Here is a 16,867-nt window from a genome sequence, read left to right as displayed (position 1 = left end):
TTGACTTTTGCCCTGTGTATTGACTACCACCTCCATGAAAAAATAGGATCATATGTCATTCTTGAAATTTTCCACTGCAGTCCCAGCAGTTCTGGAGGACTGTTAAGCTAAAGGATTTGTGCTTCTGTCAAGCATTTCCCTCCATCCCTATCTGTTTTTATAACATAGTCATCATATCCTTCTCTGTGTCTTGTGTCTTGCTGTGGGGCTCAAGCTGCACCTCACCAGAAGAAAATAAACCCTGAATAAGCCCAGTCTATATCATGGTATTGGATGTCTTAATTAAAAATGTATCTTCGGACAGTATTTTCTACCTTTCTTTCTATTTTTCTCTTGTCTCATTTTTAGCCCATCCATTCTTCGTTATGGCTGAAGTCTTCCTTACCATTAAATATAATGGGGTTACCCTTTGTCCTGAAGAACCAGGGTATGCAGTTATGAGCTACAAACAGTTCTGTCGGGTGAACAAAATCTCCTCAAGGGGAATTGTAAAATAATGTTTTTGATTAAATACTAGAAGGGCCTATAAATGATCCCTCAAACATTTGTGAAACTTCTCCTAGTCAAAAGACATAAATCTTTAAAGAAAAATTATAACACCACTGACACAACACAACCATTAACTTTTTTAAATATATTATTTTCATATATCAAAACATGTATATCTATCTATTTTAATATTTCTCTTTTCAACGGCTGTCCAGAGAACATAAACAACAATACATCACATTAACATGTACATAGTGAAAATCACAAATCTCCCAGTGATCACATACACAAACATGAGACCTTGGAACCACAAATAATCAAAATGTCCCAAAAATGTTTTGTTCAGTGTATCCTTATATCTTCTTTACTTATTCCAAGGATAGCTGACATAGGATATAATGTAATGTTGTCAACGTTTCTACCCTGTGACCAAGTGTTATTCACTATACATCATGGCGGGTCTTCCTCAGGACTAAAACAGACCAAAGAGCAGCCTTAAATATATTTAAAGAAAGGTACATATGGTGTATCCAAAACGGTATCCATTAGTTATGTAACATGACATTGTTGTGGGAATGGGGTTATTTTCACCCTCCTTCAATTGTAGTCCTCTTGGCCCAATCGTGGCTTTGTGTAAAATGTACAGCAGCAGCTTCTGTCTTGTCTGCTGTCCTCCTTAGGCAACAGGTGGCTGTAGTGCCATGTTATAGCAAAGACGAAGATGCATTGAACACTCTTTACCACACCTTATCTTGCACGCTTCCCCTTAAAGTATCACTCTCCAGGACCTCTTTTTTCTGACACACAAGACAGACTGAAACAAACTCCATTCCCAGCAAAATTGTATAGCAGTGTGGGTTTGGTAGGTCTTAAAATCCTACATTTTATTTTAATGTCATGTTTAATTTTAATTTCTCTCCTTTGGAAGTCAAAATCTGATCTCTGCACCAAAATGGGCTATGTACTTTTCCTCGGTTACATTGTTCTTTTCCTGAGAGATTGCCAGAGGATTTCACCAGCTCAGTTTAAATCAAACTGTTTTTTGAGACTTTGTTAAATGTTCCTACTTTTCAGATATAAAGTGGTGCAGGTATCTTGCACAATGAAGATCATAAACTGCTAACCGCACCAAAAAAGGGTGACTTCTCCTTAGTGTCCACTTTTACATGTGCGAAGACTGAGATTCAAGACTTTATTTGTCATCTCCACTATGAAGAGGGCTAGAAAAATGCTTCAGAGTTATTTCCTGCTTAGCTTTTTATACCCGACTTAATGGTGAAATTACATGTTTGATAACTTAAGCAGAAACTTAGCTTTGTGAAAATGTACTTTAGCAGGCTGAGCCAGAACTGGCTTTAAATCACTTCTTCTACTCATCACACCTTCAGAGCTGTAATACACATCTTTGGCTGGGAGAGCTAACAACTTTGTGGACAGTGCCTTCCCCAGGAACATAGAAAAAAAGCTAATTGGTGTTAACTACTGACCCCGTAGCAGGGATTAGCCAGCTGGGAGTGCCAGGAACAGTTGGCAGAACAAAGGGAAGCTTTTGCACTACCTCTTTTGATTTGGAGATGGCCAGAAAGGCTTTCCCTATTCATTCCCCTGGACCTCTTAGACACTTGGTTTCCAGTGACAGTAAGGAGAGAAATCAGTGTTGAATATGTCAGGTAGGGTAGTGGCCAATAAACGGAAGACAGGCATGCCTGGTGGCAGCTGGGTCCTGCCATGTTGAATTAGGAGATCCTGTGTAATTATACAGTAAGGCAAAGAGCAATTGCTTCAAGAGTAGGTGGGCAAACCAAGAAAATAGCTAGGAGTGAATGCCAGATTTTCTTCAGTCACTGACTAGTGCACAGGATAAATCTGGCACATCAACCACCACCTCCTTCTCAGAACATTCCAGGACCTGTGAAGACTCAATCTGTAGATGTAGGCCCTGCTGGAAGAAAACTCCTGATGTATGACTCCTTCTAAAAGAAGTGACGTCTCACAAAGACACATGGATCTAGAATCCTACTGGCACCCAGGTACATGACCTCCTGCTCTCAATGGGTCAAGGATTTTCCTCCTGTTTACCTGTTTCAGTGGCAAAAAGCAGAAAGTGTCCCGACTTCAAGAGCGTCCAGCTGACTAAAGAGAACCAGACTTTGTAGAATACCTGGCTGGGGAGAGGCCAGGTACCTATCCTCCTGCGCTGAGCAGCTAGTAGCTGCAGGACCTGAGGATGTTTTCTCTGCAGTTGGAGGCTACGTCTAAAGGTAAACCTTTGACCAGAACAACTGACTTGGTGTATCCGGCCTCCAGTCCATCTTGATCCGTCTGAAACTGTCCCTAGGTTCCAGTACACTGAGAACAGCTGTTTTTCCTTTGTGCTTATTGCCTTAAAATGTAATATCTCTTTTAACCCTTGGCCTGTTTTGATGAGCTTGGTGTCGTATGGCTCATTACTTTTTTCTAATTTTTTTAATTGGTTTGGTAATTTTAGCGTGTTGTATTCTGTGTTTTGAATGTGTTGCCACTGCTTTAACTTACCATGCACTTCTCTGGGGAGTGTCTGCTGCTTGTATAAAAGCTACCAGGGGTTGAGCAGAGGTTCACTCAAAACTGTGTTTTTACCCAACCACTGTGGGTTTGTTGAGTTGATAGCATTATGCCCCTCCAAAATGAATAACTCCACTTCTGGCTTAACTAATAAACTAAGAATTGGGAAAAAAACATATTAGTTATAGCTTAGAGCAAGATGGCCTTGGAGTCCATTAAGAATCTTGTAATTGACAATTTGAATAAGCATGTCAGGCATATAGCGAAACTGTGCATGTCACTAAGGTCGTATACTTCGAAAAAATAAATACTTAGAGCCTCATTATGGCTTGTAGGCGGGCCTCCATTTAGCTGCCATGCAAAATGCACTGTATCTGCGAGTCCAATGGCAGACCGTCCACCACTTTTGGTACTGTGGTGGTGCCTTTTATTGGTAAAACTGCTTCCGCCATGCAGAAGCAGTTTTGTCAAAAAATGCAAGTATTGGCCGGTTCACCATTCCACTGCTCCAATGAAAAGCTGTCCGGCATCCTTTACATTTTTCATGAGTAAACCCCAAATGAGTGGTTTGTTTTTGGGTAATGATATGTCAATATACCTGACACACTGGATATGTTTTCCCACCCCGTGGGGTCGTTTACTGTTTTTTTGTGCCACGACGGGACAGGAACAACACATGACTGGTATGGTCTTGGACTTGGATTTGTGCCAGCTTTGGAGACAGGGTGTTTCCAACAGTAATGCTATCTCTGTCATCCGAAACACAGTAGTGGCTCCAAATGAAGTGGGGAGAATCGTGATCCAGGCAGAGGGGACATCTGAAACTGTTGAATGAATGCATCTTTACCACTGAGCTGGCAATAAGTCCCTTCTGCACTTTAACATTGCTGAACCTAACTCATAAGAATATGTTTAACCCAAGGCTATCTTCTGACCGGCCAAAAGGTCATCAGAGGGAGGCATACTGTGTCATTTGAGAATTAAAGTCCTGGAGGCTGTATTGATAAAGAGGGGCCACTGGCTTGTTTGCTCAAAAGGGTAAAACGTCTCAAAATACTTGTGTGAGTGTCTCTGATGTGGGCTTATTATTCTTAATATGATCATGCGGGCTTTTTCAGAATCATGCTCTGCCAAAGGAACTGGCAGATCCTAGGCTAAGACTAACGATCAACTTCCCTAATAAAAAGAGACATTGACTTTGACATGGCACAATGTAAGGACCATCTGGACAGAGTGGGTTTGACAACATACGTGATATTTACAGCAAAACATGTTATCTTTAGCACCTATAGCATCCTTTAAGGCAAGCAGTATCTGGCACCGTGTAATAAACATTTACCTTCTGGAAGGATACCTGGCTCCACAATAAAGTATGAAGTGTAAATCCTACACATTAACATGATACAATGCATTGAGTGACACCTGACAGCAGCGGCATAGCATGGGTTGGCAGCACCTGGGGCAAGGCAAGTATTGCGCCCCCTAACCCGTGGACTGTTAACACTTCCTGGTGCAACATTTTAAAAGAAAAAAAATGAGTGGTACGAATTTCTTTTCTGTAGAAGTTTAGCGCCCTCCAAGAATTTTGCACCCGGGGCAGCTGCCCTGTGACCCACCCCCCACGCTATGCCACTGCTTGACAGACCCTGCTTTGTGTTATATCAACGCACTGGTTTGTAACACATTATGTTGTGTGCCAAATGCTGTGCAGGAGAAGATATGCAGACGATATGTTAGAAATTCAACAAAGTTACATTTGTTTGTGTTGTCTTCTAGTTACTTTTAACCTCTTGCTTCTAGCACGAATAACTTATAATAGCAATACATGTAATCCTTTAATATTTTCAACCTTTATTAATACCAGAGCAAAATGACATAATGTGTAATCTTTTGTATTCACCAAAATCAAGTACATTGTGTCTTCGCCATTGTTGTGAGTCACCTGTAGAGAGAAAACGGAGTAAGAACTTGCTTGGTTTGCAATGGCCTTCCATATTGTACAGGTTAAGTGTCCTGCAAAGAGTGTGACACGTTTTTATGCAATGTTGAAATTCCCCTGGGCTGTCTTCAATTTCAGGTTACACTCACCGCCTACTTCAGTTGCCTTTTCCTATGTTGAGAGTGAATGAAAGTGAAAGAGCCCTCTGCCTGGGCCCCTATTATTGTTGCTGCGGTGACCCAGTTTCAGCTTTGTGATTCAGGGCGGCCTAAGCCAGGCCAGAGCAAGGTTAGTTCGGACGGTCGGGCGAACTTAAAGCACGAAAATGTCTCCATCGTTTGAAGTTTTTGGAATATGACAATCTTTTTCAGTGTGTGCATTTTCACCCCATTTGTGAAGCCACATGGAGAGGTTAACAACCCTTTACGGCATAAGGAGAAGACAGTCCCCTGCAGAACAGTGCTGCATGTTGATAATTTTCTAAAGGCCCTCGAAGTGCTACATAAAAAAAAGAAAAACACTATATTTGGTTTACTTCCTGCACCACCCTCAGCTCTGTAGGTATAAATAAAAGAATAAAGACAACAAGACAGTTGCAGTCCATGTTTTCAAACCTGGCCTTTGAGAGAGCTTCGTCATGCAACTGTTTTTCTAAACAGTTCATACAAAATATACATCCATAGAGGGAAATTTGGTCTGTTAAATTATGAGCCAGCCCACTTTACCTATTGGCTCTTTGTCTTCACTTTAAGTAACTGACAAAACCTGTACACATTATTCACATCCACCTAAAAAGAGTTTCTTTCCCTTCAGTGACAAATCTGTTAAAAGTTTGTTTTATTTTATTTATTTTTTAATGGATTTTACATACCTGGGGCCCTATTATAGATATGCGCAATTTTACAGTTTGCGCCACGGCACATCTTTAAGCAGGTGTGCCATGTGTAAACAGGAAAAGTACGCCCTGTTATGTAGAATACGCTGCCCTCAGGGCAGCCGCGAACTCGAGAGACATTCACGAGACATACTGGGCAGCTGTTTCATAGCTGCTCTGTGTCTCTCTGTGCCTGCACTTTCAAGCGGGGAGAGAGGTCCCCTTGCAAGTGGTTGCAGTGAGCAGATGCGGCCCATGCTGGGAAGAGCGGTGGGGCAAGGTTGTGGGGAAATCGATAGATGACCACGAGGGAAAATGAAATAAAGAATTCATTTTCCCTCGTCCGTCAAATTCCTACCCCTACCCCCTCCCCCTTTTCCCCCACCCGGCCACACCGCTCTTACATGCACGGGCCGTGGCTGGCTGTGAGTGTCTGCACCTGCCTGCACAGGGATGTCGGGGGGGGGGGGACCCTCTTTGCCCCCCTCCATAGGGCTACCATGAGGGGGCACACTGACAGGGCGCCACCTTCCAGGTGAAGCCTTGATAGTGTGCCTCCTGACAGCTTCTTTGCCTCTGTGCCTGTAATACTGCGCGGGTGCAGAGGCAAGGGCATACCCTCATTCGCATAGGGCCAAGCTTCCATGCAAATGAGGGAATGCTCTCTTGAGAAAGCGCTGGTGCACACAAGAGTTTGCTGTCCCTTCTGTAATGCCAACGTTCCCCGGTGGGACGCAAAGCAGACTCACATGCCCGTTGCGCACCTGGGGCGCATTCTCTAATACGGTTCCAGTTATTTATCTTAGGTGCACAGCAAGTGCCAGGTGGGATGGTGATTTATTTTCCATCTCCTTATTGAAATTGGTTATATAAGATTGTAGCTGCCTGCAATTTGAGTGATTGGTTAATGATGATTTGTTTGTGTCTCCTTAACAAATAACAATATTAAAATGCATTGTACAACTGAAAAAGCTTAACATGATGAGTAAAACAGCCACATCAGTGAATGTGTTTAATGTAAAAAACAAAAGAAATTTGAAGCATATTGTGTCCACATATATATGGTTGAATGTTTTCTTTTTTTTCAGTTTGTGGTATTTGTTTGCAATAATAACTAAGCAAACTTCTTGGTTTTTCTAGGACTGGTTTTCCTACGCCTACAACATTAAATGAATAAGAAAAACTTATTATCAGTAAATTTTTCTGCAAATTGAATATCAGAAAAATGCTAATTGACCTGCATGCAAATACGAAGAGTTTTCCCAACTTTTTAGAGAATATTTGTGAGAAAAATTGATTTTTCTTTTCGGGTTGTGGTTTGTTTTTATAGTAGTAGTAGATGTTATTGTTTATGATTAAGCTTGCAGTTTTCCATCTTTTTTTACTGGTAAACACAAACAGAAAACGTATTTCCTGTTTGTAGCTATACAGAAAAATTGGCATCTTTCGGTTACTCTACAAGCTATTGCTCATGAATTCCCAGACAATAGTTTGAGAAGTTGAGAGCATGTGGAGTTTAAAAACTGCATGAGTTGTCCTTCAAAAACTACATAGCTCAGCAATTTTGTTCTAATATCTGAATGATCCTGTGTTCCGTCCTGACGAATGCCACGGTCTCTTCTGAACCAAAAGGCAGTAACATGTTGTCGGTCTAAGTGGGGATGGGTATTGATTCCCCTAGTTTCCACACTGGGTTTTAATACCAAGTGATATATTACTCCCATTAAAAGGTAGTTTTTTATTTATCACATTGTTTTTTTTTACATATTCATATCACTGGTTCAATGCCTCTTTTACTACAAAGTGTAGGCCCACTCTTCATCAAACTAGGTTTTTGAAGAGCAAGGGGCGTCCTGTAATTAAGCATGACAGCTGATGTTTGTGAGGACATCCCATCACAATTTTTTGTTTGTCCATAGATATGCTCAAGGTGGACAATCACCTATAAGAGGAATCCTGAACGGATGGCTTTTCTAGTGCTGAATACTTTAGGGGATGTTGCTGAGTGTATGGAATAAACTGATTAAAAGAAGAAAAAAATGTAAAGCCTTCCTGAATGACAATTGATCCTGTGTGGCCCTCAGATGAGTAGACAGCTTATTTCATTATTTTGCGGTGACTGCTGAGAATGACCAGCAGTAAACTTAAAGCATCTAAGTAGAGTCAAGGCATATAAACTTAAGCGGCGTGTTCTATTTGGCCCTCGGACCGCCAGACTCGTAATTAGAGCCTTGAGGTCTCATTCTTCTGAGCTGTCCATTGTTTTGGGAGATAATGCCCACCTTGTCATCACTGATACGGATGGGTGCAGCATCACCTACTGATTCTATGTTTGTGTTTTTTCTTGTCTGTTTATACCGCAGTTTGTGGTTTGCAGCTTTTTTCGCCACATAAAACTATTAAAACAGTATAATTGTCCAGTTGTTGAAAGGGGCCTTTAAGAACATACCGCACAGATGTGGGAGTGAGTGGGTGGGAGGGCGTGAAGATGATGCTAACAGCCTGCCAGCCTGAGATGAACAGGTGCGGTGACCTTGCCTCCTGTGAGCCATTACACAATCCAGTGGCAGCCCACTCAAACCGTGCTCTCGATCGATAGCCTATTAAAGCAGCACAACAAGTCTCCATAAAGGCAGTGGTTAGCTATGTTTATAAATGGAACACCGCATAATGAGACGGAGTCAATACCAGCCTGTACCAGTCATTTCAAACGGAGCATCACACATTTCATATCTTGTCTTAAGGCCGAGGCCTTCGGCTGTTTAATAAAATGACAGCCGGTGGCTTCTCTCAGACCTCACTTTTTTTAACAGTGCATTTTGGCTCTCACTGCAACGAGCTTCAATTTGTTTAATGTACTTATTAGGTACATAAAAAGTTTATTAGAGCAGCATACTGTCTCTTCCTGGTGTCTAATCCATTTGCACATGAATATATAATAAACCTGTATCCATGCAAGGTTGCTAATGCATTCCCACAGTTTTTATTCCGTTCTTTTCTTATAACTAAATCAAAGCAATTGCAAAAAAAAATATTTAAGTAATCAAAACACCAGCTGGCTAGTTCTATTAAGTGTGTTTCCTGTGCTCTCATTGACGAAATTTCCAAAATAAACCTTAAAATGCTGATTCCGCTCGCTCAGAGGTTTTTTGTTCGTTTTCATATTTTTCTTGACAGTTATGAATCATTAATTTATGACGTTAATCTGGCAACAGTACGAGTTTTAATCAGAGCTCCCATTTATAGCCGTGTTCGCAGGTGGGCAAACCGAAGTCTGCTTACATTACCCTCCCAGCACCCTCCAACCTGGCTTCAAAGGACCCGGTGTTTGCGAGGCTCTTCCGTGAAAATAGTTCTAAATAAAGCTTGTTATTCGAAAATATACATAGCAGGCGCCTTGCCACTGTTTGTCTATTGTATATGATGGGACTGCCTATCAGCTGCCCGTCCATCTTCTAAATACCTTATTCAGTAACTTATGTTTGCGGATTTATTTTCTGCAAAATACATTTGCTGCAGCAGGCAGTCTTGACTGACAGTAGACTTAAGGAATGATGATGTAGGTGCACAGACAATTGATAAATAACAAAGCCTAAACCAAAACATGGCGAATATTTTTTGTTGTAGACAGTTTTTGGTCTCAATGTAGTATGTAGTTAGCAGGGAATAGCACTAACCTGCATAATACATGCCGAATTGTGAGTGGGAAAAGAAGGCAGGTGACAACTTTGAGAAACTGCCTGAGAACTACAACAAACACAAGCATCTGCAAAGCTATTAGGTTTGGTATTATTGTGCTACCTCATCCAAACCCAGGCATGCACAATTATTGTTTGCATGTATTGGAGCATTAAAGCCAAACTTATTGCTTTGCCAGTGCTTGTTTGCTTTTGTTATCTCGTTTATGATTTTGGGTATCATCAGTATACTAATGACATCCCGCCCTTTGAGCATGAACCTTCTGTCCTCTTCATTTAGTTCACTTCATTCTGTTTGATGAAAACTCAGGCCGAAGATCAAATGAATGAGATGTTGGCCTTCTTGCTTCCACTGAGGACTTACAAACATGCAAAAACCCAAAGGGTCTTTAAAGTCTCTGTCACCTGCTGTGACACCACTTTGCACTGCCAGAGCCTGTTGCTGCCCTTCTGATAAAAGCGGGGAGCTTTAGAAAGGGCAGGGGGCAGTCGGCTGTCTGAAACAGCTGCAGCCTGTGCAGGTAAGGGCGGTGGGGTAGGATTGGGGGGTATTCAATAGACGACCATAAGGGAAATTTAAATCAATCATTATTTTTCCCTCGTCGTCATCTGTCGAACTCTCCAGGGCCACACCGCTCTTACCTGCACGGGCCGCGGCTGATCTGAATACTGGTTGCAGCTAGTGTTAATTACCTCTCTCGTTCCTGGGCTGGCATTTCTCTTGTGGTACCTTCCCTGGGAACCAAGGCTATGAAGGCATGGGAAGCAGTGCTTAATTTGAGCTGGTGGTTTCTGGTGCTGAGCACCGGCAACGTATTCGTCAACACTGGCGCTTAGAGCTCGAACTCTACCCAAAGGTATTGGATCGCTTTTCATGAGCACCAGTTAAAGATACATTCATTTTTTGTAGGCACATGGAGATTACGTGAGTTGCCCAGAATCACAGGATCTTGAGCCTACGCAGAGACTCGTACCTGGTTCACCAGCTCCAAAGTCGGCAGCTCTGGTTGTTACGCCACATCATCTCCCCACTTGTAGGGTTTCATGGTTAGTATCTAGTTCTGTTATAGGCGGCGCTAATAGCAGCAATGGGCTGCTGCTAGTTGCCTCCTGACGAGCGCCCCGGTGCTTATTTTTTCACAAATCGACCACTGGGAGCAGGAGAAGGTACAGTGGCAGATACAAAGACAAGCTCAGTAGTACCAGGGTGCACATGAAACATAGGTAGATGTGAATCAAAGTTGCCCCAGCAGCAGGCTGTGCTGTGGGGAGCATTAGGTGAGCTCTGTGTGCCTGCAGACTGTGTGGGTTGTAGTTATGGTTGGTGCTCATTCCCACTACTTTTCCTGGGCCAACATCTTCCCAGCCTTCCCTCCCTTGGGAACTGCACGGAAGACAACAGCATGCCAGTCCTGAAGATGAAGCAAGGAGTCTAGAGAATTTGCTGTGTGACGATGCAGGACAATGTGTGGCGGGTTACAAAGGCTGTGTGCCAGGGTGTGCATGAAGCACAGTTTCGGATATAGCTAAAACTCATCCTAACGAAAGTGAGGTGAAGCTAAGAGTCCATAACCTATCTGAACTAAGGTCTAAAACTGTGTCAGCCACTCACAAGCATCTTAAAGGGAACCTTAATCAGGAGTGATGAGCTGTGATAGGCCTGATTCCGTATACTGTATCTTTGATTATAATGAAAAGTAAAACATAAATCCCACCCAGTTGTGAATCACTCTTGGGAAGTACCTACCTGATATAATTTGGATTCCAGTGAGACTTCCACTGTGACTCAGAGATGCTAACCCATGTTGTAAAAAATGGGCCCTCTGCTTTGGGACATGTTAGCTAAAAGTGCAGGCAATGAGCATGCAAGAAAGGCATTTCCACCAACCCAGGCAATCTATGACATTATTTCAAAGTAGGGCTAGAGAAATAGGCGTGAGGAAATAGAAACTTGGAAAAGCCTTTATCTGGTCTATGGTATTCAATAAAAATATAGCTAGCAAAATTCATAAAAGGACAGAAACAAATAACAAAAGCCAAATGTACTAAAAGTAGATTCACCATCAAACAGTGATCAATGACTTAGATAAGTCTGGAAAGATAGACATCTTTAAATGAAACGTAAGCATGCTTGAACTACTTTCATACCAGGTATTGTAATATGAAATTGTTTTAAAGATGCAAAAGAGAATAATTGTATTATTTTACTAGCCTTTTAAGCAATGTATTAGGCACTTCATTGGTCACACCTTCTGGTAGATATTTAAGGACAAGCCTCAAAGACTACGTTACGGGCAACTTTCGAAGGAAAGAGTGTTTTTCATTCCACGGGAAATTAACGATCACTGGTGAGAACTCAGTTGATAAAAATATGCCTGAGTTTATTTGAGATGAAGAGAGATGAGAGTCGTATGTAAGACAAACCTGAGGCAACGAGGCAGAAGAAGTGGGCGGAGAGATACAGGGGTGACTTCCCATTTTTAACCGAAGTAGAACATCAGAAACTACCTGCAGAGCAAACACAACATTGTCATTTACAAAGGATTTGTTGAGCAGAAATCTTCAAGAACACATCAATATTCATTTTAGAGTTTGGATTCGATGAGTGAGGAACAATCTTTCTTCTGTGTGAATTTGTGGGAAACATGGAGATATCACCACAATGGAGAATGTATTCTAGCTCTGAAGGTCTTTATCACTGAGAGTGGATTTCGGTCTCTCCTTAGGTGGTTTCCTGCATAATTCATAGTTACGCGAACTGAGCATTGTCCCCGTCTAGAGTGGAGCATGCTCAGTCCAGCAGACCTAAGACATCCGATTCTAAGCATCATTGGAGTCAATCTTACCCAAAACACTTGAAAATGAGTCTAGCAGTGTGCTGCTCATACTGTTCACAAGTCATTGCTTAAATGTGCCTGTCATTAATGTTGCAAATATGTTATAACTAAAGGCTGTCTCTATCAGACTTGAGGTGCGTGTTCCCGTGTAAGTGATCTGCATTATACCAACAAGGGCTACTTTCTTTACTTTATTTTACTTTCTGGGCTCCATTTTGAACTTTACTTTTCAGTTCTCATTTTGGCCAAGTGTATTCATAGTATCCTTTTCACTTAAAGAGTATTGTGCCCAATAGGTCATCACTCCTCAGTCACCGCTGTATAGTCGTTGGCTCCCACAGATAGGTCAGAAGAAAGCACCGGATAACAAAGTAAATGGAAATGTTATTTACAAGAACTAGACTTTTAGCCAGCATGTTCACAATAGAATGCACCATTTACACAAGCATTCAATGGTGGGGTCTTCTGAACTACGCCAGGTGTGTAACTGAAATATGTTTACGTGAAGGTTTTTTTTATTACATTTGATAATATTGTACGTGCACGGATGTTCATTCATTTCTGAGCTATGTACCACATTTAGTAAAATGTGGAGATTTAAGATGGGTTTCAAAATGTAGCTTTATACAATTTAAACAAAGAGTAACAGACCAGCAAAATCTCTTAAATGTATCAAAGAATTTCTGAAAAGCGTGTGTTAGATTCTGCAGGATAACTATATGATCGATTTCTGTACAGGGCAGACTACCTGCAGCTTGGCCATTTTTCTCGGCCATAACTGCTCACGCAGCAACATTCTGCTATCTGCAATGGTGTTTGAATTATAGCAGTCCATGTTCGTGTAACCTTTTACACAAATTACTTACTAAGGTTTCTTTTTTCGCGAAAATTCATCAGTTTTACAGCTTCATGTAGCTGCTGTTGGGATACTCTGATCTAAAGCAGAAATCGATAAACTTAGTTAATTTTCCTAAACTTAATTGTGTCATACTCCAATAAAAAACATTAAAGGGGGGAAGAAGCACTTTAATTTTTATTTCTGTGAATTACGTTCACTTTGATTGCTTTTAATTATTATTTCCGATTTGTTTAAGTTTTAAAAGCAGATATCAATTTCATAGTGGGATAGCCATCAAAAAATGCCTTTTTCCTTATTTCCGCGTCCCTACCCACTAAAACCGAGTATTGTGCACTTTTAACACACAGGTCCAATCATGTACCACCCGGTGTCTGTAGCGGTAATGACGTTAACTGCCAAGCTCAAAATCACTACTTCACACGTGCTGCAATTGCTAATGTGTTTTATATTTTTATCATTCCTTTATCATAACTTCAAAATAAATCTCTGCTTACATGACATACAGAAACTCGACTATGGCCAAAGAAGAGAGGGACAGTAGAAATTTCCAGCCAATTACAAACATAAAGGAAGCATCATAATTTCCAAGCCACTTTACCACTGATATCTCTAACCATATTAAATTATAAAAAGAAGTATAGTTTGGATAGATATTACTGGACTATCCAGTTAGTCAAAGTTACGCCAAAACCTAGCATGTGTTTTTCAGGTGGAACTGCTATTGGAACTCCTTACCAAGGGACATCAGACCCAGATTTTTAGGTCGAGCATTCGAGACCTCTTGTATTTACTTTAGTATATATTTATATCTGTATGTACTTTGTGAGCTCTGGAGATCACCCTAGGACTTGTCTGCCACCGCTTAGGGACTTTTTTTTCTGTTCAACTTTCTCTATTTAACTGCCTTGATATAAAACGACCAGTAGAGGTCAGTAAAATACCAGAATTACTTTCTGCTTGTTTAACTGCCTCTATTTAACTGTCTTGATAGAAAACGACCAGTAGAGGTCAGTAAAATACCATACTTGCTTACTGCTGAGGGACTTTCCTTTTTTTATTTTTCTGGGAACTGATTCTATTTAACTTTCTTGATAGAAAATGACCAGCAGAGGTCTGTAAAATACCAGAATCACTTTAGCATTCTCTAGATTCCAGTCCATAGAAATTGTCTTCCACAACCACCCGTAGACAATAATATTTTTTTCAAATCTTGTATTTTCAGTGATATGACCACCGAAGGCCCTGATTTTATTTTAAAAACAGAGCCTTGGACTATACCATTTCCTGCTGAAAGGCAATATTTCTCTCCATGTGTTCCCATACCTGGCGTGTCACGCAGTTTGTTCCTTACTTTCCCTCTATGTTAAAGAACAGTAGATGTTTCAGCACGCAGGCTAATGTGCTGCATAGCTAAATACATATAAGGTCCCATAGGCGAGACCGGTTGGATTGCAAATGTTTGTTATAAACATACAAACAAGTAAAAACCTCACTTTTCCACTCCTTCCTGAAATAAGCTCTGGCCCTTAATATGAACCGACATTAAGTCATATATGATCATCTTGTCTTTCATTTGGTATCTCTACCTTATTTTGCTGTTGGTATCTCATTGCTTAATTTTTTGTATAGTGCCCTAAGATACCTGTGGGGGAGTTTGATAAAAAACAACAACTTTTAAATAAAAGTGCTCAGTTTGCTTCTCTTATTGTCATATGATCATGACAATAGCTCTCACGATAATCATAGTTTAGTTAAAAATGTGATCAAATAGAATTGATACAGTCATATCCCCTACTGTTAGAAGGTGATTGTCTTGAGGTTCTGTGAATTCTGAACCCGTGGGTTCCATTTTGTGTATGGCAGCCATTTTGTGGTTGCCCTCACGTAGGCCGGTGACTGTGGCTGAACTAGTCTTTTAAGGACATGTACACCTTAGCTCGAGTTCGTGCTGACTCCTGTTTGACCTGAGTGAACTGACCCTGTTGCCTGAAGCTGACCTTGTTAAACCAGTTCCTGCCCTGTAGCTGATCAAGATTAAGGATCAGAGCACAGGACATCATAAAGTTTTACTGCACACAAACATGCTTTATCCTACTCCTATCTGTTTCTGTTTCTTCTTTTATGGTCTATTTACGATATGGGTTGTGGTCCTTTTTATTATGGGTTTGTCCGGCTTGTCTAAAGAAGAATGTTGGGTTTGTTCAATGATTGATTATGGGCCGGACAACTGTAAAATGGGTTTGTCGTCATGCAATACTTTCATTGTGGAAACGTGTGATTGGTTAAGCTGTAAAAAAGGAATGTTTGCCTGAAGCATAATGTTTGGCATAAAAAGGGATGACTTGCTTTGTAAAATTGAGCAGTCTCCTGAGAACTCATACCGTGATGATTTCTAGGACTTCTGTTACTGGCTGCAGCCAATAAATTTGATCTTTGACGCCACTCAGAAGTATCCTGTGTCTCTGTATTCTAAGACAGGTGAACCCGAAGACTTTGGGAGTGCCCCTGGCGCCGCTGGGTTCTAAAACCCGGTTCTTCAGTCTTTTACTTTTCACTTGGATAGTCATGAGATGCGGTAGTATTTGTATGTTGAACCCTGGTGTAAGAAATTCCCTTAAAAAGTATCTCTCCACTGTCGCAGCTCTTTAAAATGTTAAGTGGAGAGACACTTAGGGGCTTATCTGCACTTAAACAAGAACTCTCAGACCCAACTGACATGTGTGGCACCTATATCTTCAAGGCCTAGTTTATTCCTCCCAAATGTGAACATTGTCTCTCTCCATGCAGGCTCACATTTCTCAAAAGGGACCTTCTTTCAGCTGAGGGTTGACTTAGCAACACATATGCTGTTCTTTTTTTTAATAACATTTTTTATTTTAAAGATTTTCCAAAACAGCTTGTTGATGCAGTCAGATTGATGGTCTGCATTTCAGTTACTGCCTTTCAATAGTATAACCTTATAGCCCGCCATAGTGGGCTATACCGGCCATTAGAACATTGGAATGTTGGGAGCTTCCCTGAAGACAATGGAGTGCTCCCTGCTTCTACAGGCCGGTAAAGCCCTGCAGAGGAACATTCCAATGTTTTACAAAGGCCTCTCGAAGCTCGAGGGGATTTAAATCATCTCAAGTTCCAAGAGGCCTTTGTTTTATTTGTTAGAACATTCTGCCCTCTAGTGGCAGAATGTTCTAATAGCCTTATAGCCGTTCGTACCAGGGCTATACCGGCTATTAAAGTCCCGTTCCCTTGTTAAAGTCCCTCACCTTCGGCTCGGGCTTTTAACGCCAGAGCTGGCCTTTAATAGCCGGTATAGCCCGCTACGGTGGGCTATAAGACTATATTAAAGACCCTCTCCAGCGTTAAAGGCCTGAGCTGAAGGCGAGGTCCTTTAAAAAGCGGTGGGGCTTTAATGCCCGGTATAGCCCACGAATGAAGGGCTATCAGACTATTAGAACATTCTGCCACTAGAGGGCAGAAAATTCTAACAAATAAAACAAAGGCCTCTCAGAGCCTGAGGGGGTTTAAATCCCCTCGAGCTCCAAGAGGCCTTTGTTCACAGCAATAGCTATGAACAAACACAACGTGGAATGTTGCTCTACGGGCTTTTATGGGCCCGTAGAAGCACGT

General features: G+C 41.4%; 1 protein-coding gene across 7 annotated transcripts in view; it reads left to right on the top strand.

The window, feature by feature from the left end:
- Positions 1-16,867, top strand: part of NFIA (nuclear factor I A) — a 453,578-nt gene that overhangs the window by 264,010 nt on the left and 172,701 nt on the right. The window lies entirely within an intron of this gene.

The sequence above is a fragment of the Lissotriton helveticus genome, chromosome 1_2 (genome assembly GCF_964261635.1).
Source record: "Lissotriton helveticus chromosome 1_2, aLisHel1.1, whole genome shotgun sequence".
Lineage (NCBI taxonomy): Eukaryota > Metazoa > Chordata > Amphibia > Caudata > Salamandridae > Lissotriton > Lissotriton helveticus.
Note: the sequence above shows the minus strand (reverse complement) of the source record. Positions and strands in the feature narration are given on the sequence as shown.